The 20,212-nt window shown below is 37.6% G+C and overlaps 1 protein-coding gene and 1 long non-coding RNA gene across 6 annotated transcripts in view; one reads left to right on the plus strand and one right to left on the minus strand.

Annotated features, from left to right (window-relative positions):
* PLCB4 (phospholipase C beta 4) overlaps positions 1–20,212 on the minus strand; it is a 190,560-nt gene that overhangs the window by 152,479 nt on the left and 17,869 nt on the right. The gene's annotated exons all lie outside the window — the stretch shown is intronic.
* On the plus strand, positions 2,097–5,087 carry LOC140330148 (uncharacterized). Its single transcript, XR_011920647.1, has 3 exons — positions 2,097–2,165; positions 4,737–4,796; positions 4,921–5,087. It is a non-coding gene; the product is annotated as an uncharacterized lncRNA (long non-coding RNA).

Here is a 20,212-nt window from a genome sequence, read left to right on the forward strand (position 1 = left end):
TACTATTTCTAGTTGTAAAGCTAACCATAAAAGCTGAATTAACTACAACACTAGTTAACTGTTACATTATTATACCATGAGCATTGCTTAAGACGCTAAATGTCTCATTTCTATAGACAGTAACATTACTGTACTCAAAATGCACTACTAGAAGAAGACCACCATTGGTGGTCAATGACCTGCTGAGATACAGGTCAGTGTGATCTAACCAAATGTGCATCGAGAAAAGTGGGATTGCCATTAGTAATACAGCACTTTGCAAAAACCTTCTAGTATTCAGTCTACACATATGAAGATGTTGCATGATCATTATAAGCTCTGTATTACTAGGTACACACGTGCAATAATTGTTGTTAGAAAACGAACGACTAACGATAGGTCAACAATTATTCACGATTATATTGAACGATCGCATAGTGCACGATTCTGTACCTGCTGTAACGATATGATCGTTCAAATATAATACACCAATAATGTATGCACACTAGCTACGATCATATGAACGATGCAAGAAGTGATGTATACTATAGAAACATCCACATACACACAATAGACAGTGAACGATCACTGCCCAAACGGGTCCGCCAGGTCATTTGTATCCTGCGGCATTCTACGTTCATTGACATTGTTGGCCAGCCATTTTGCACCTTTTGTGTTAATGATTATTATCGAACGGTCGGTCAGTCGTTAATCATTCATTTCCAGCAACAAATATTGCGCGTTTGTACGTAGCCTAAGGCTGTTTCTAAATGTATAAAAATCTAACGGCCAATAATAATGCCACCACAAACATTAGATAAAAGAAAGGCTCCAGGGCAAAATCGTAATTTAAAACTTACCTTTACTGGTGAGAAGCCCTCAATCCTTCCACAGGCCCAGCCCAGAGAGTCTCTCCCTGTCTCAGCTTTCATCTTCCTCCAGCTCTGGATGGAATGATGAGCACTGCTTCTTCTGGGTTCTTCCTCATGTCACATAATCTTGCACTGCGCAGGCGTGCCAAAGCACAGGAGAAGCCCACAACCTCCTGGGATATGTGACGTATGTATACCAGGTGGCTGCGGTTTTCCCTTTCAGTCTTTACGGCTATGAAGGTAAAGACATAAGAGGAGGGAACCTCCCCAACAATTTTTTTTTTCTATATAAAAAGGTGTACTTTAAGAATCTCATTTATATGTCCTATATATGGGACCCACATTAATCCACATACATGTCACCAAGACAAATAGTTGTGCTCATCTTGGGTGGTAATCTGACATGTGGAACTATTTTATTAAAAGTCATTTGTTATTTGTTAGCAAATGTTTTCAGTCCTGGACCAGATCCATTCCATGTTTGCTGGATCGTTCAGGTTTACTGATGATAGTGTATCCTCTCCAGCCTTGGAGAGCTTTATTAAATTAGGCCCAATGACCCAAAGTACTTATACATATTTTTAATAGTCAGCAAGGGTAAGTACATTTGCACTCACAACTTTTGAAGTTAAGATGAGATGATTAGCAGCTGTGCTTTAGCAGAAGTGGTGGAGCTTAAATTTACCTCTAAGAATATGTGGACTATTCGCCTAACTGCATTTGGGCTATTTAAATTAGATTTTGTTAACAGTAGTAGGGTTTTGGTAACAGTTTTTATATGTGTAATTGTCCGTCCCTCTCCATTTCAGCTAAAATCTCTGTCATTCTGCTCTGTCTTATCAGAATTATCCTTGTCATCAGATGAGCTCTGCAGCACAACTGATTGGCTTCCTGCATTGCTTCTTTCTATCTCGAGCTGAGCTTTTCTGTACAGGCATGCAAGAGGATGATACCAAGTCAAAAAGTTACTTACACTGTATTTAAAAAAATAATTTCACTATATATTCATAGATACAAAGCTGCACTCATTTGTGTCCTTATCTGTTTAACTTTACATACATGAATGAGTTACACAATCAAATGCTCTTCAAGAACCAAATGTGATGCATTACAGTTTGTTAACTCGGTTTGTAATCTAATTATGTACAAAGTTCAGCTTCACTTAACCAAAAGATATATAATTGTTAATATAAAACCCATTTCCACTTTTCCCTGGTCCTGCAGCCAGAACACAGAATATTTCCGCTGTTTCTGCAGGCATAATTGGTCACCCTTGCACACATTTCGGATATTGGAGTCGCAGAGCTAAACTGCGTAAGTGGTTCAACACATTAGGAATTATTAGACTAGTGTAAAATGTGGAGAAACCTTATCTGACACCATGTATAGTACTTTCATTGCAGTTAATTATGCAGAAAGCGTGAATGTGTTTGAGAAGACAGAAAATCACTCTCATCTTTGAAAGTTACAAAGTAACCAATCCTTAAATTCTACTTGAGACCAGAATTCTTTACAAAAAAGCAGCAATGAAAAACTGTTAGGTGGATTTTAAAAGGATCAGCTCACTCAAAAAACAAATGTCTTTATAGATGCTGCACCAAATGTTGTTAGGAGATGCTTTTCTGGGCAATGATCCCGCATTCTGCGCCACCACAGTGTACCATGCCCTGTTTACTCCCTCTGACAACGTTGCCTCCAGCACTATAGGAGATTGAGGAAATTTTTGTCTGTCATCTGTTTTGCAGCTTGCAGCACCCTTGTTTTCCTATTAGCCATGCAGATTCCACCTTTCACAGATGAAGGGGATTTCAGAGTATGTTTTGCAGCCAATGGGCAGAATAGTTCCTAAATAGGATCCTGACCTGCTATTAGCTTCTAGGTCTAGATAACTTCTTCAATCCCGGTCACTAGTTGCCCACTAAATAGCTGACTTACTAGTGATGCCACTATTTGTTGGAATTCCTGTTGCTGATACTAAATGTTTGCTGCCTGGCCCGACCTTTGCCTGTAAACCAAACTCTGCTTTGTCTTACCCTATGGATACCCTATTTATGATACATGGCTCTTTTTCCTGGACTTCCTCCTGCTAAACTGTCCTGTACTGCATTATCTGTGGATCACCAAGTTACTGACCCGGCACTGTATATCCTTCCATTGTGTTCCCTGTCCTGCTCTTGTAGGCTCCTGGTCTTCAGCCCTTTCCCAGATGTCATTCTCTGGGCTTAGAAGTCCTGCGGTCAAAAGTTTGCTGTTACAGTACAACTAGCCTCCCAAGGTATGCTATAGGTGAAGAGTGCGGAGTTAAATTGGGTGATTGGCATCTGGTGAGCATTGGTGTTGGACCAGAGCTTTACACCATTCTCCTTTACCTCCTAGAGACCCTACTGGTGAGACATTTGCCCATGAGCTTCTGGTTTAGTGCACCTTCTTCAGCCATTATGAGTAAGGACACTCTATCTGTTGGACTTTAAATTATCTATACTATCTATACATAGTCTTTACTATGAGGAATTCAAATGGACGCTCTGAGTTGTAAGAGAAGACCCCAATTATTAGTAAGAAAGAAAGATATTTGGCTGGAGGAACTCACTGTATCAAAACCATAAGAAACCAGGTGCTGCACACTAGGCTCAACCTGTAATTATTACTTTTGGATTGACTTAAAGAAATGTCACATCCACTAATAAATAAAAAGACCTTTGTCAGCCATGGAGTTAATGAATTATTGGTTACATCAGAAAAGTAGGGAGAATCAGGCCATTAGTTTGGCAAGTATGCATCACATACAACATATTTTCGGGGCAGAAATCTAAAAACAGTTAAAAATGTACATAGGATGTAAAAAATTGTGGAAAACATGCATGCACAAGTTGTGACTTGCTAATCAGTAGAATTAAATGTATCATGTACATGATAAGCCAACACAATTTTTAAATCGCAGAGCTGTAGGTTTTTTTAGGGAATTTCTGGAGCTAGAGATAAACAGACATATTAGATGAACAGATGACGGATACATAGCTATCATGAACACTGAGCCAGGTGCAGATTGGAAGATGATAACAACAAAGAAGTAAAATGTACAGCGGAGCTAACCAAACCCTGAAAATATGGAGCTTTCCTGAAAACAAAGTCTTTTGTGACAAGATTGCGGCTTGTAATAATTATCATCATAATTGAACAGCACAATAATGGTCACTAAAGCGTGACTCATACTGGGAATCCTCTTACTGGAAGTTCTAATTATCATTGTGGAGCAAACTCTTCCTTAATTACAGCCACTACAAGGGCCAGGATACTTAGTTACCCAACTGGTTAGCAAGCAATTAAATCTGCTTTCATATTGTCTTCCGGTTCTGCATTTGGGTATGTACATTTAGATACCATTACATTATAAAAATACACTCCAAAAACTATTTCAGGCCTTGGGATGGCTAAATTATTAGTCCTCATTAGTCCTGATTAATTCCCAAACACCTCCACTGCAGGCAAGCATAAATAAAAAAATGCCTAATGCAGCCTTTCTTCATTATTTTAACATGGGGGAACCATTGAAAAAACTTTTACTTCTTAGGGAAACCATGCTTTAATTACTTTACTCACAGCTAATAGTACAATAGTGTAGTGGACAGTAGGAAGAATGCAACGTACATTGCTTGCCATTGGGAAGAATGTCACCCTTACAGATAGCCAAAACGATCATTGGTGTCAGTGGTAAAGGACCTGCGAATCACAAATTGCTTGGTAGAATAACTAGCAACCTCTGGAGGAATTCTAGGGTTCCACAGAACCCTGGTTGAGAAACAGTAGACTAATGCAAATAGAAATGTTACTACTATTATGTTTTTCCAGCCACTAATCAAACATTTTCTTTTACCAATGATACAGGTAGTGATGGAGAAAAAAGTAGCAAGTCCAGAATTGGGAAAACACAATCTCCATAACCTTGTAAGGTTGCCTATGAAAATGTAGAACTTACTAAATTTCATGTGTTGTTGATTGCTTTTAGATAAAGGAACTGTATAATTAAAATATGACCATCTGGTACAACATTGAAATGCATATTTTGCAGACAGAGATGTCCAGTCACATGCTAAGGAGTCATATGAAGCGCAGAAACCCATGACATTGCTTTCAGAAACCCATGCTTGGTGGACACAGATGAACATTCCTTTGTATAATGTATTCAAGCCCTGGAGAATCTTTAAGACATTTGCAATCAAGTCTAAGGCAACTATGTCTAAAAATAAAACATTATATTATTTGTTCTGCTCTATTATTATATGATCTTTTCGATCACCCCTTCCAGCACACGTATATATCCTTCATTTGTACACTGGTCGTTCTTCATTCCACCAAAGGATTATTTAGTCAATCACATACACTGTTACTGCACAGCTGTTGAATTTTCACAACTACGCCATGCGAACTATTCAACACATTAAGAATTATTAAACAAGTGTTAAATGCGGGGAACGTTATTTGGCTTCATGTATGGTAGTTTGATTGCAGTTAATTATGCTGAAAGCGTGCACGTGTTTTAAAAGAAGCAGAAAATAACTTTCAAGTTCTCCCTTGGTCAACATGTACAAGAAAGTGGTTCAGTTGATCAAAGATTATGGTGCCCTCAATGAGCTATGTTATGTGCATTGTGAAAGACAAATGTCATTCTTAAACCTTACTCACTATACATACAAGTCTATAATACAAAACTGCATATTGGTCATTTAGCTTTCTACTTGTTACTTTATTTTTCTTGCAAGTCATCTCAAAACTTTAAATATATTTTAGTATTGTCTCTTACTAAAGTAGTAATGCAATACTTGGTTATATTTTATTGTTCCTAGGAGTTGAATCACTTTTATTTTGTAGGAACCGCAATTTTTGTATGCGTCTTTGACTATTCTGTTCTGTTGGTTCCTTGCAGGAAGATTTCTTCAGTCATTGACACTGCTATATGGGGTCATTTCACTTTTTCCTACGATGTGAGCTGCAGGAACCTCCCAAAGATAATCTTTTGCTGTTTCTGAGTATGTGAATGTCAGGGTGGAGAGCTAACTTGAGTAAAAGTTCTGTACATTCCAGCTGTATGTGTACATACATGGAGGATAGGCTCATACATTTTGAGAAACTAGTTCTGCTTTAACGTATTCTTTTACAAGGTCTGCATCTCCAACTTCTGTGAACATTTACATTTGTGCAGGTAGATACAGTAAAGGTAAGCCAGTTGGTGGATAGCTCATGGATTGAAGTTTTATTTTACTGCATGTAATATACATATACATGTAATACATGTAATATACATATAGATTGCTTAAACCATATAGGGTTTATAGGACTTTAGTATCAACTCCAGTAATATTTTCAGTTAGTGCGGCCCATTGATATACTGTATTGATAATTATGAACTATGTTCAACCTATGTTCAACATCATTGCAAACTTCACCTGAAAACTATACTGTCATATAATATAAGGGGCCCTTTCACACCAGTTTGTAGCACCTGGGAGCAAAGCAAACTGCTGTTGTGTGCCCAGGAGTGCCAAGCTGCACTTCAGGTAAGCCCCTGTGCATGGGACTGTAGTACGAATTTTCAAACAGCCACCATGCTGCTAAAGGCAACTTGCTTTTGGGAACTGAACTACAGTACATTCTGCCACAGTCACATGATTTTACATACAAAAATGGTTCTGATTCACTTAAATGGAAGAGGCCGGGGCCGTAGTTGAGCCCTCCCAGAACACTACGGCTAACTGTGGGTCTAAAATGGCCCTAAGGGTATTGCTAAAAATAACACCTAAAAATGGCAAAGAGTGGTTCAGACACATAAAGGGCATAGGAACCAATCAAGGTTTATGATTTTGACTAACATTTGCTGGGAAAATACTAGCTATTGCTGAATGGTTGCTCAAGATTACTGCACTTTCATGTTAACTGTATCAAGAATATCAACTGCATTAGAATAACAATATATAAACAATTTAAGTGCAACATTTTAAATTACAAAGGAATAAAGGTTTCTTACGGTATCATTATGACTAAGAAATAAATTGCTGTTTGTTTAAATAAGTCGCTCAGTTAAGGTTATAGCCGTACTTGTTATACATCTTGCCCTGAGTTACTTATATACAGATTTGACAACATAATGACTGTGTGGAGTTCCTTCATTTGTACAGAAAGTGAAACGCAGACTGAAAACACTGCCACCCACTTATTATCAACAGTCGGCAGCTTGGAAGAAATCACAGGCACAGGCACTAAAACAATCAAAGAGGAAATAAAACATAAAATCTATTGGACTTCCCATCATGGTTTGAAAAACATGGAGATTTCCTAGCAAATAAACTTCTTTGTGTCAATGTAACAGATTAGAAGAATTCCAAAGTAACTGAACGCATCAGGTGAAATAAATAAAAGTGAGATGTTTTACCTGCCAAAATATCTGCAATTCATTAGGCTAGTCTTATGATCCAGGCAGGTGTGACTATCAGGTCAATGACTGCCACTGTCTAATATGCTATACTCACAACACTGTGCATTGCAGCATGGCCTTAAAGTGGAACTCAAGCTCCATTTTAAAAATATGGCATCAGACAGGTATCTATTGCAGACAGGAACAGGTGATGTCCCTTCTCCAATAAGTATTCTTACTTGCCTGATGGTCTGATGAGATTGAATGAACTCCTGTGTGTTGGTTTGATTTACATCACCCCAGTCTAGACAATCAAGATGGTTGAAGAACAGAATGCAGAAGAGAAGGAAGAAGATGAAAGACCCACAAAAGAATGGGGACAGGTGAGTATCAATTTAGTTCAGTTTCACTTTTTCACTTGCTTCCTACTGCCAACACTTCATCTCATAGTTCAATACTGCTGTGACTATAGAAAGCTGACAAGAAACTAATTAGTTACTTACTAGATACTAGTAGTCCTTAAATCCCACACACCTGGATTAAACTGGAAGTGCTTATTACCCGTTTCCCAGGTGGAAACCATAATCACGCACCTGCAGCTTTGAGAGGCAGTTATCAGGGATTACTATCGCAAATCCTTTCTTTCTACTTAATACTATTGTTTTATTCACTAAAAAACATAAAGGTACTATGTAAATCAATAATAAAGATCATGACAGATCTTTCAGAATACCCATAAAAAAATCTAATAATAGTAATAGCCCCTGGAAGCTGAACTAACCATTCACTTTAGGTGCCACATAAAACTAGTTATTTTCAATACTTCTAGGTCTACATATTTTATTAAAATAATACATGTTGCTTAGGCCATGAAAGGCCTTCTGACAACATTCTGTCTTGTCTCCAAGTTGCCCTCCTGTGTTATCACCTACTACATGTGATTTGGGCAGCTGTGCCTACTCTCGCTGTGCACGTTCTGTCCTCGGTGTTAGGAAGCCCACGGTAAACCATGACATGCCGCACACATGCATTGTAACAAAAATATAACATTGGTGATAACAGTATTTTCCAAATTAAAATACCCTGACAATATTTTTGCAAATTGAAAATGATCTAGTCAAGGTTTAGAGCAGTGCCCGTCAGTGTCAGAGACTTAGTTCCACTGTTGCCCGTTGCTGGCATGCCTTGCCATATTATTGTGTTTCCTTACATAGACTAAAGCAGCAAATATTCTATAAAAGGAAGTTTTTGTGATTCTGCATACCTACAGCTTATATTTCTAATTACTGCATAGAGCTCATTGTTGCGTATGGCAACAAGGATAACAAACAAAGACAGCAAGGTATGAAATGATACCAAGAAAGAAAGAAAGCTTAGAGGAAAAAAAACGTAGAACATATGCAGTTGGCAGTCACACATCTATCACTAGAAATCACAGCCCAAAGGTAATTTAATAATGTCTTTGTCAAGCACAATATATTCAGGATAACTTAGCCATATATAGCCATGAGAGAACTTACATAACAATGTTATTTGGTTAACATCTGCACAAAGATCTGGAGATTCTACTAAATGTATAGATAAGGTTAGAAAATAATACACTACAATAGCTAAATTCTAGGAGCCAAATAAAAAGGATCAAAAACATTGGACGCATTAATTTTATCTTTTGTTTTAGCCTACAGTGTCTTCTAAATAAAAATATATAAAATAATATTAAAGTGACTCTGCCATGATAAAGGAATAGGGGTGGCCATTCACAACCTGTCCTTGCTGAATAGAAATAGGCTACAGATCCTTTCTGACCATTTTCATTTCATTCATTTACAGCAAGTTTTTGAACTGAAATGTTTTTAAGCTAGAATTGTCAAAACAACTTGAATTTTCAAAAGCTTGGACTGCTCACCAATACTTGCAATGTAAAAATAACTATGTGCAAATATTCTAATGCCTGATATAGGGATGTCTGCACATCAAATGATAACTTCAACAGGAAGGGCTAAATTTATAAAAGCTCTCCAAGACTGGAGAAGACAGACTATCACCGGAGAACCTGTTTGTTACGGCACACCTAGAATGGATCTGGTCCAGGATTGAAAATATTTCCAAACTATTTTTAAGAAATCCATCCCAAGTTTGCTGGATCCCTCAGGTTCTTCCATGATAGTCTATCTTCTCCAGTCTTGAAGAACTTTAGTAAATCAGGCTCAATTTGTCTAAAAAACATCAGTAGGTTCACAAATATCAGCTAAATTCTAATCATCCCAAGAGAACAGCGGGTAGTCCATTTTGCAGCCCATTAGCAGGTTGCCTGTATTGCTATGGTGGAGGTGGAGAGAGGAAAATCAAAGAACAGCTAACTATTTGTAAAACAGGCAGATTCAGCTATGTATTATGGTCATCTTAAGATATGAAAACTCTGTACCAGTGAAGTAAAGGAAGAGCTCCTTTTGGGTATTATCTGCTATTTTAAAATTATAAATAAAATACAGTTTAGATACCATAGCTCCCATGTGTTCCAAGGCTGGAGAGCCAAATATTTTGCCCTAGAAGCTCTTGTCTTACTCTTTCGTTGAGAATATTATCATCGTATACATCTGGAATAACAGTTTTTTTTCGGAACAGACACCTTCTTCCAAGGTTATGTATACCGTAGTCAACAGGAACCCTTCCCAATCACCCTATGCACCAAAGATCAAAAGTTGTTTTTTAATATCAGTGTACAAAACTCTGTTTTGCTGGACCCTGTAGTGCCAAGAAAAAATCAAGGTTGATTATTAAATGTTTTTAGCCAAGATTCGCCAACCATTTACCCTAAATGTATACATTTTCACCCTAAAACCAGAAAATGTGCAAATCAATTTTTATTTTTATGATTCATACATTTTGAATTGAATCCAATGTAACAAACATGTGAATTTGGAGTAAGCATTAAGTGAATCTTGGTGAAAACATTTATAAATAGACCAATAAATGTAAAAATACAAAATAGTATGACAAGCATAGCTAAGAATATTGTAAAATGTTTTACAGATATATTTTACTAATAAATATTTATATAAAATGTTCTGTTCAACCCAAAAATAAAATCTTTTTATTAACCTATTTTATTGAAACCTTTTTATAAACTCAATTTGTTAAAAAGAAAAAACGTGACCTTAATAATAAATAATAATAAAAAATAATTGAAAAAACACAGATCTACACAAAATGAATGTAATGCCAGTATGCTATTTTTGATCTCTGCAGACGTATGTGCTTGGTGGTGGCGTTTCAGCACCCAAAATCTCAAAAGTGGTATTTTGGTATAGAAATATGAACCCGTCCCCCCTCCCACCCACAGACACACCAAAAAAAAAAAAAGAATGAAATGGTCATTGCCTAAATAAATACAATGAGCAAGCTAGGGACTCTAAATTCCACCTAACCCGTAAACATAGATTGTCCACAACCTAAAATGTGGATAACATTTGCCACAAGATTTTCCGGGCCAGATAAGGTTAACAGCTCTGAAATTTGCAACTTAATAAAAACTTAATTTGCAACTTAGATAAAAATCTAGTCGGAGATTATATCTCCCAAATTTCTATCCTGGCACATTGTAGGCATATTCCAATTGTACTTAGGATTCTGTACGTGCCAGCAGCTCTGCCAACACACATGTCCAGCTCAGGATCTGCAGTGTCCAAGGGAAGACAGCCAGATCAGGCAACTGTCATCTCATCTCTATGGGTATGTTTAAAGGAGATAAACTGGACATTTGGATATTGAAAAATAAGAAACATGTACGGGGACACAATTTCTTCAATGTATTAATATGTATACTAAATCCTTTTGGTTTTTTTTGGAACGCATTAAAATCCACATTGCTTAAATGAGTTTATTAAATGATACATTTCCAATATATTATATATTATATATTTCCAAAAATGATGATAAAAAGAACAATATGATTAAGAAATATTTTATGTTACAGACTTTACAATCATAGATAGCAGGTTACATTATCCTGCTATTAGGCATATAAACAACCTATAAATAAAACAAACCTTTAATGAACCCCATTTTTCTTTAGGTAGGTAGTTACAAGTTTGTGATAAAAATGTTCTCATTGAATACTGGAAATGTGATGGATAAAACTCAAAGCTAAGGAACTCATGTCCTTGACGAAGAACATCTGGGGCTAGAAAGGAACAAGAATGAAGATCTCTAGCCTAACTGCTGGAACACAAAGCTAACAGAAAAGTGTAAATGGTGCTAAATGTGCTAAATGTGAATATTGAAAATATATTTCAAAATATCTCTTTTTACTGAAGAAAAAGCTTCAATAAGCAGTTTAAGAATGGTAGTGAGGTGTAGAGACTGTTGCAGCTTCAGCACCAACTATTGCCCAAAGGACTGGGAAGCAAACAATGAAGAAATGGGGGCAGCCATTCACATGAGTGTTGGTGACTAGACATGAAGAGCCAGATTTAATAAAGCTCTCCAAGGCATGGGAGAACAAGGGGCAATGCAGCAAACCAGGAATAGATCTGGTCCAGGTTTACAAACATTTATCAACTAATATTAAAAGATTTTTAGGCAATACATTCCAGGTTTGCTGGACCACCTAGGTTCCTATAGACTGTCTTCTCCAGTCTTGGAGAACTTTTATAAATTAGGCCCAAAGTGTCCAAAAAAAGCCCAGAAAATCCAGTGACCCACCTAAAGTTCTACAGAAAAGAGGCCTGTGTACAAAAAGAGCTGTTTTTTCCCAGCACACACAAAGGCTACACAATTTCAATTAATGTCATCCATGTCTTCCTTTATCTTTTAATGCACCCAAAGATCAGCTTTAAAAACTGAACACACAGCTATGACATCAAATACCTGATAAACATCCAATACTTCAGAACACAATAGTCATATCCCTTTCTTAGTTTACAAAAAACTGCTCATGACATTTCTTCTACAGCTGTTCAATTACAACAGACAGGCCTAGTCTTTTGTTATCCACAGAAAACTTGTGTTAGCCACACAAACGTCAACATCACCTCTTACCTGTGATCTGAATTTTAGGCATGATTTATAATTTGAAATCGCTTGAATGTTGGAGAGCATCGTTACTGCCAAATGTAAAATTAGTCATTAAATTAACGACCGTTTTCCTTTTTGTATTCTTTTTGATAGTGCTATAATTTGTCAGTGTGACCAGTCTTAGCCTTGTATAACTACCATACACCAGCAATAAAAGTAATCCCAGGATTACCAGGAACAATCACTGAGAAATACGAATATGAACTCTGTTGAGGTAAATTACCTTCCCATTTTCATATATATATATATATATATATATATATACTAATTTACATTAATTATAAGGGTGTGGCTTTATGGTATTATATTAAAGGCCCCTACAAGTTCTCCTTCTCCAAACTCTGTGCCTAGTTCTAGTTGTTGGCAAGGTGCTCAGTAAATCTGTAGGCCAAGTGTGAGTAGGTAAATATGGTACTGACTACATTAGTTGTGGTCCATATTTTGAAGAATGAGCATGCAACCTAGGAACTGGTGGAACCCATTTTTTGGACATGTGGCTACCTTAAAATATATGGTGTGTCCACAAGTTTCCTCTACTGATTACCACGCTAATAAACTGTGAGTTGTGGATATAGTAACATAGAAGGAGTTTCCGGAAAATCTTATTTTAAGGGTTCCCCAATGTAAAAATGTTTAGAATTGCTGCTCTATAGAATAAGAGGACTTTAAGCTCAAATTCTGCTAGTAGAGGATGAAAATGAACAGCTCATCTACCTCAACACAGAGTCCATCTTTCAACACCTACCACTAGTGCCTGATAATAAAATCTGCAGAAACAGCGTAATATTCACCAATAAAAAATATTGATCAGCCAAAATAAATAAACCAAGGCCATCTGTGAACATGATCATGTCAGTAACGAGGAAGATGTCGTCGGTAACAACCAAATATACCAAAACACAAAATACAATTCTTGTGTACTCATGTCAATGAAAACTATATAAACTAGTTCAAATGACCACTCTAAATAAATTCTTTAAACTAGATTGTTTTGTACCTAAAGGCTTTCATTTGTGATCATCTCAGGTGAAACATTAGTGCAGGTACCACTGGCATGGTTACTACTAACAGATTATTGTAGTACTTGTAGTATTGGTACCTCCCATTCAACCTCTCCCCTTCATAGAACAGAAAACACTGCTTTTCAGTAGCAACTCTTTTTAGTAAAACTATTATATAAAATCATTGCAGGTGATAAATGAGTGTCTGAGTGAGCCTTAGGATCTGATCCTGGCACATACACATTTAGTTGCTTAAAAATCCATATTCAAAGGCGTCTGTTGCCCCTATGTGGCATTATCAGGCAGAATCGGACATACTTAATCATTTCATCAATCAATCAAAGCAGAACTCTAGCTAAATAGGAAGCACCTGGTTTACATAATGGACCTTTAAGTGCTACAGGCTGCATATCTAGGTTTTAGAAGGCTTTTTTGACACATGTCAAGGAATCCCCTAGAAGGATTCATCAGTGTGGACTGAGGCTTTTGCTCTGTTGGCTCAGACATTGAAGTTCTCCCCAGCACTTTTTAGTAACCACCCAGCTGTGTTTGGGTGGTTACTGAAGAGTTGGGTCACAATACAGGGGCAGCCACCCGCCTACAGCTTCTTCCCACCCAGCTTAAAAAAATTCTGGGTTGAACACTGCATTGCAAACTTTTCCCAAACTATGAGTACATCAAGAGCCTTGAAGCCCAACTTTAGCTTCATCCTTTAATAGTCCTATATAAAGTTGCCCTGGGGCAGAAGCAAGTTGGGGATCAGGACCACTGCTCTCACGTGAAGTGCAAAAAAATGCACACCCACTAAATATTGTTCCAATCAGCAGCGCTTATAATTGTTCACTGCTGAAAATCCAGCTAGTTCCAGTAGAATATATAAAGAAAAACAGGCTGACTATATTAAACAAATATTATTATTAAACTAATAACAATGATGTTAGTTCAATAAAACTTTAAAGCCATGAAGACCAAAACTCGTTAAACCTTTGCTGTATGCCAATTTTCCTAAAGATGCTCAGCCACTCAACCAAATACTTGAATGTTTAATTCTAAATGAGCCATCATTACTTTCCTGTCTGTTGTACTGTTTTTTTTTACAGTGCATGCCATGCCCTGCATTGTCCATCTTCAGCTGGTAAAGAGTATTCTTCTAGGACAATATGGCCAGCCCTTGGAAGGAAAGTATGGCTAATTCTGAACTGCAAATAATAAATATGTAAGAATCAGTCTAAATGTTCAAACCAAATATGTCCCCATCAATGATTCTTGTATGTCAAACTCAATCATAAACTGGTTCATCTCCACAAAACTGCTGAGAGGCAATACATACTTCAGTGGTGCTCAGTGAATAATTCAAAGAAATCTTTCGGAGCACAACTTGTAAACCTTTATTTTTTCAGACATAGGCCACAAAGCTACATTTTGTTATTTGTCATAGACAAATTAAAGTGTACCTTTCGGTAAATTAGAAGTGTGCAGGAATAAAATCCAAACACATGACAATATATTACAAGAGTACCTTAAAAAAATTTACTTGAAAATGTTAAAGGTAGATCATCAATCCCCTGAAAGCAAGGGGAAGCATTTCTTTAGGGCAGATTTAGACCTGCTTTAGGACTGAGTGATACCATCCAGTTCCCTACCTATCGATCACTTGCACAGCAGGGCCGGTTCTTGGAGAACCAGCCAATACACATTTGACAGCTGAAAGAGGTGAGCAGTATTAGTACCAATCACTGCTCCCCCCATTCATTCCTTATGGAGAGGGAAAGGTGGTTGGACGAGGAAACAGGAAACACAGTGAAACCTCACGGCCAAAGTGAACAAAGAATAAGGCTACGTACACAAGTCCGATGGTTCTCATTCGATAATCGGCTCAGAGCCGATATCGGACCAGAACCTGGTGTGTGTACAGATGAACGATCTTAACGGAAGTGAAAAGGGAGAGCGCGCAGCAGGGTGCTGCTCAGTTGTTCTCCCCCTCCAATACAGCAAAACGGTGTAGTATATACAGCACTCGTTCAGGCATTGTGCAGTCCTTAGTCGCTGGAAAGGATCTTGAAAGATCCTTTCCAACGACAATTATTGCACGTGTGTACCCAGCCTAAAGGTGCGTACACACTTCCAATTTTTATCGTTCAAAACGAACGACGAACGATCGATTGGGCAAAAATCGTTCGTAAAAAAAGTAACCAACGACGCCGACGAACGAGGAAAGTCGTTGGAAACGAACGACCGGACCGGCGGATCGGATTGGACGACGATCGTTGAACATCGTTCGTGTGTACGGTCGTTCGTTGATCGTCCATAGTCTGAGCATGCGTAATGAACGAACGTTCATTCACTTTCCTGTCGTGCACATATTTCCTCTATCGCTCAAACGATCGTATCTATTGTGTGTACAATATCTACGAACGATCGTGTCGTTATCTCTATGTGCAGGATCGGTGCTATACGATCATTCGTAGATATCGTGCAGGATCGTTCGTCGTTCGTTTTCCAACGATAATAATTGGAAGTGTGTACGTAGCTTTACTCTCCAAGTATCAGACTGCAACTGTGTAGAATGTCACAAGATAAGAGGCTGTAGAAGGTACTGATTTGTGTCAGACATTTATGTGCAGAGCCAAGAATTGCCCAGGCACAAGCACAATTACTTCATGGCCAAAAGTAAATTTGCCACCCTCCAACTGTGTTGGTGTTTGTTCATAGGCAAAAGGACATTTATGAAGCCAGTAAAGCAACCACATGCAACATCTGTTAATCACCTATCATAATTATTATCACTCTATCGTTAAAACACCTAAATTCATTTCAGTGGTAAAGACTATGGTAATATTGTGGTAATATTATTCCAGCAGATCGGCAACTTGTCACGGATGCTGCAATATTATGTGAACCAACCCTTAAGGAGATTCCTTTCACTTCCTATCCTAAAGATAAAGCAAAAAGCAAGAGGAAAACTATGCCAACTGGAAGAAAATTTTACCAACGTAATGATTTTTCCCAAACTCAAAATTTTGGATTTTCCATCACTGTTCCCTCTATCAATTATGGTATAATTTGAGAAGATTACTTTCCCTAGTGGGCACACAAACAAGAATAAAAAACCTGGCAGGCATACTAATGTCACACCACTGTATCCAAAACTAAAAAAACTTGTAGCCTAAGATATATTTTGAATTGAACCCTATGCTTGTATCTGCATCTATTTCACATCAGGATCCCTTGCTTAAAAATCCACCTTCCACCCATCTCTTCTCTAATCCTAAACACGGTGACTCAGAGGTTAGCACTCTAGCCTTTGCAGCGCTAGGTCCCAGGTTCAAATCTCAGCATGTTTGCAGGTTCTCCCGGTGTTGGCGTGGGTTTCCTCTGGGTACTCCGGTTTCCACCCACATTCCAAAAACATGCAGTTTAGGTTATTTGTCCTCCCTCCGTATTGACCTTAGACTGTGTTAATGACATATGACTATGGTAGGAACATTAGATTGTGACCCCCCTTTAAAGGACAGTTAGTGACATGACTAGGGACTTTGTACAGCGCTCCCTAATATGTAGGTGCTATATAAATACTGGATATTATTAAATGCCATATACTGCTAAACATTTATTTTTAGCAAGTAACCAGAATGATTCTCTCCACAGAAAATATTACATTTTACATCAATCCTGAAAAGCAGAAATGAAGAAAAAAAAAACGATCTAGAATAATAGAAATTCACTATAACAGCCCCTCTTGAATGGCTTATTGCTTGATTGACTCCTTCAGCATCTCCAAGTCCTCCAGTGCAGCCCGATAAGTGTTGATTTAGGTCGTATATACAGTGGATGGTACTTGGACATAACACTGGAGTCAAATCACAGCTAAGCCTGCTGCCTTGTAATTGTGCTCGCTAATGTGAAAGTAATGCGTTGGGTGCCAATTATCTCTCTGAGCCTTTTGCTGATTAACCTGAACCTAATGGAAAGCGAGATCTTTGCTGCTGATTGCGAGGGAGTGATTGTACTTAAAGGAACAAAGACACCTAGAAATGACAGAAGTCACTGGTGTATCTTTTGCTCTTATATATTCATTCTCTTAGAAGCTTATGTAAACGCCACAAGCCAGCTTGTACTGTGATACTATAATCTATGAAAGTAAAAGCAGCCTGCCAGTACATGTGATTTAAAGCAGAATAAAGTTCTATTGAACCCTGTTATAAATTGATAAAAAAAGCATTTTATTCTCATATATAATAGTTCAGGCTTTTTATTAGCCTCCTATTGTTCTCTGCAGCAATGATTCACACTGGGAATGGAAGGGACAGCAAAATAAGCCAATCAGACTTGAATCTATATTACAGGGACCTGGCTTAAAGAAGTGAAAAAGCACCAGATTAACCTTTTCTGCAACAATCACAAGGTTCATTATTATAAAAAAAATGTATTTTTATAGCAACGACACACACTTCACAAAATCCATGGTCATGTCACTAACTGTCCCTCAAAGTGGCTTACAATCCAATGTCCATATCGTAGTTATATGTCATTTTTTGAGATTAAGTCAATTAACCTCACTGCATGTTTTTGGGACGTGGGAAGAAACCCTCATTAACACAGGGAGAACAAACAAACCCCAGTGTCTTGGCAGAGATTTAAACCCAAGACCCTAATACTGCAAAGGACAGGGTGCAAGCCCCTGGAGCCACCATGTTCATCACTAAATAAAAAAACAGTTTTGGTTATGTGCAGTCATTTGGTCAATTTGCTATGTGGATACAACCTAGAGGTGCCCATTTCCATCCATTAAATACCTAGATGAGGCAGCAGGCATTTTTTCAATCGTTTTCCGACTTTGCCAAACATTTCAAAATGACTTTACACTGCAATTACTTTGCATAGAAAATGGAGTATAGGAAATATGTAATAAAACACAAGTTTTTTTAAAGAAAATGTAATCCCTTTCCCTCCTATTTACATGTTGGTAATGACTTCTCTTCTTCCAAGTGACTTCAGCCTTCCTCCCAGTCTCCCATCCAGCTTTATACTGGGTCCAGCAGAGCAAACAAATCAAACAATAGTAACTTGTATGTTTCATCAGTGCCGGCATATTGGTGGATAGCTTCACCTGGTAAAGTCCTGAGAACTACAGGCGGTGGAGTCATGACAGCCGGAGCACTGACTTCCAGAATGAACAAGGTTGGGCGTCATTCAATCTGAACACACGACATCCATTGTAAGCACTAGACTTCTCCAGGTGACAGAGCTTGGCAAGGTGAATAATGTAAGAAAAGCTGTATTTTTATAGCTTTCTAAAACTTCTTCTCTAAAAGCTGCATTTAAGGAATAGAAACATTGTTGAACTGAGTAGCATTCAACGTATCAACTTACAGTTTTCTCCCATGAATTACTAAGCAGCAAGGTAGCAAAGTTAAGAAATAATTTTTTTAAAATAGGAAATAATTTTTTAAATACAATCAGATGGGTTTGGGTTTAAAAATATATAAAATAAAATTTGATATAAATTAATTTGATAAGAAGCAAAAAAAACAAAAAAAACAAATGTATTTCTACCATTGCTATTTGTATAATGGTACGATCTGTCTGCACTAAAAGTGTGGATCATGACACATTGACATATATATATATCCATACATCCCTCTTCCTCTCTCAGCAGGCAGTGAAGGAGTCACGGGGAAGTTCTGTCGCCCTTGCACCTGTCCTAATCTTTCATTATCTGAACTTGTATCCATTTTCCTAATTAGCAGACTGTGATTTACAGCGCTCGCAATTCGGAGGTTATTAAATGCTATGAATAGCTTGTTCCCATTTGCCTTCTCTTTTCTACACAGAAAAGGATATCCCCAAATCCCTGTCAATCTACTCATATGAGGAGTGTTACAAGCATAGCCAAGTAAACTAGGCCACATATGAAAGGAACAAACTCCATGGCTTCATTGCCTTCTGAATATGAGCACAGCCTGTATCATAGCTCGGTAGTTCCCTGGTGCAGAAATATTGAAACCCCCATGGCATGATCGCATCACAGCATTTAAAATGATCATGTCATTACTTTCACCATGGGGTTGTCTGTATGAAAAATAAAAGCTTCCTTAAAATTAAACGCCATTGAAAGCTTTCTCATGGCAGCATGGAAGTCTCCATCTGGATCTCTTGATGGCCTGGGGTAGTTCAGGTAAATGTCTAGAATTTTCCTATAGCAGCATCTATATCACATTCAGAACATGACATCAGATAACTAGGTTGATTATCATTAAAAATGAAAATTGTAAAAGAAAGAACTTTAAGACACATATATTTCTCCAGTTGCTCAGGCCACCAAATACTGCTTCATTGATTTAGAATCATCCTCCACAGACTATTGTCTCCTGTAGTGAGTTGTTGGTCAGTATATAACATATATAAAAACTTTAATTGCCCATTTCTGCATTGAAGTTAAATATTAATAACAACACAAATTAAAAAAAGGAAAAGCATGTAAAGCTGCCACATGGAAATTCTACATTATTCTATAAGAAGTTAAGGAATGTAATGTGAGCTCACAGCGGGTAATATTGTAATGGAAGGGACAATAGCACGGCTGGGTGTAGTAACCTCCTGAGTCCTGGAGTTGTTCCTTTTATAACCCAATGTACACAATGTACATTGTGGGGATTTACATGAATCTCAAAAACTACATAAAGGACTCCTTTCACTTTTACAATCTGCTCACAACTCCCCTCGCCAGCACCGATGCCTTCCCTTTGCCCCTTTTGGCCTAATTCCTAGAGATAAATTTAATGGTTTTGATTAGACAATCGGTTTCTAAGGCCTACAAAGCTACTAATGGTATAAGCAATAGGCAGATACAAGAAACAGCAAATAACACACTC

Source organism: Pyxicephalus adspersus, chromosome 4 (genome assembly GCF_032062135.1).
Source record: "Pyxicephalus adspersus chromosome 4, UCB_Pads_2.0, whole genome shotgun sequence".
NCBI classification, from domain to species: domain Eukaryota; kingdom Metazoa; phylum Chordata; class Amphibia; order Anura; family Pyxicephalidae; genus Pyxicephalus; species Pyxicephalus adspersus.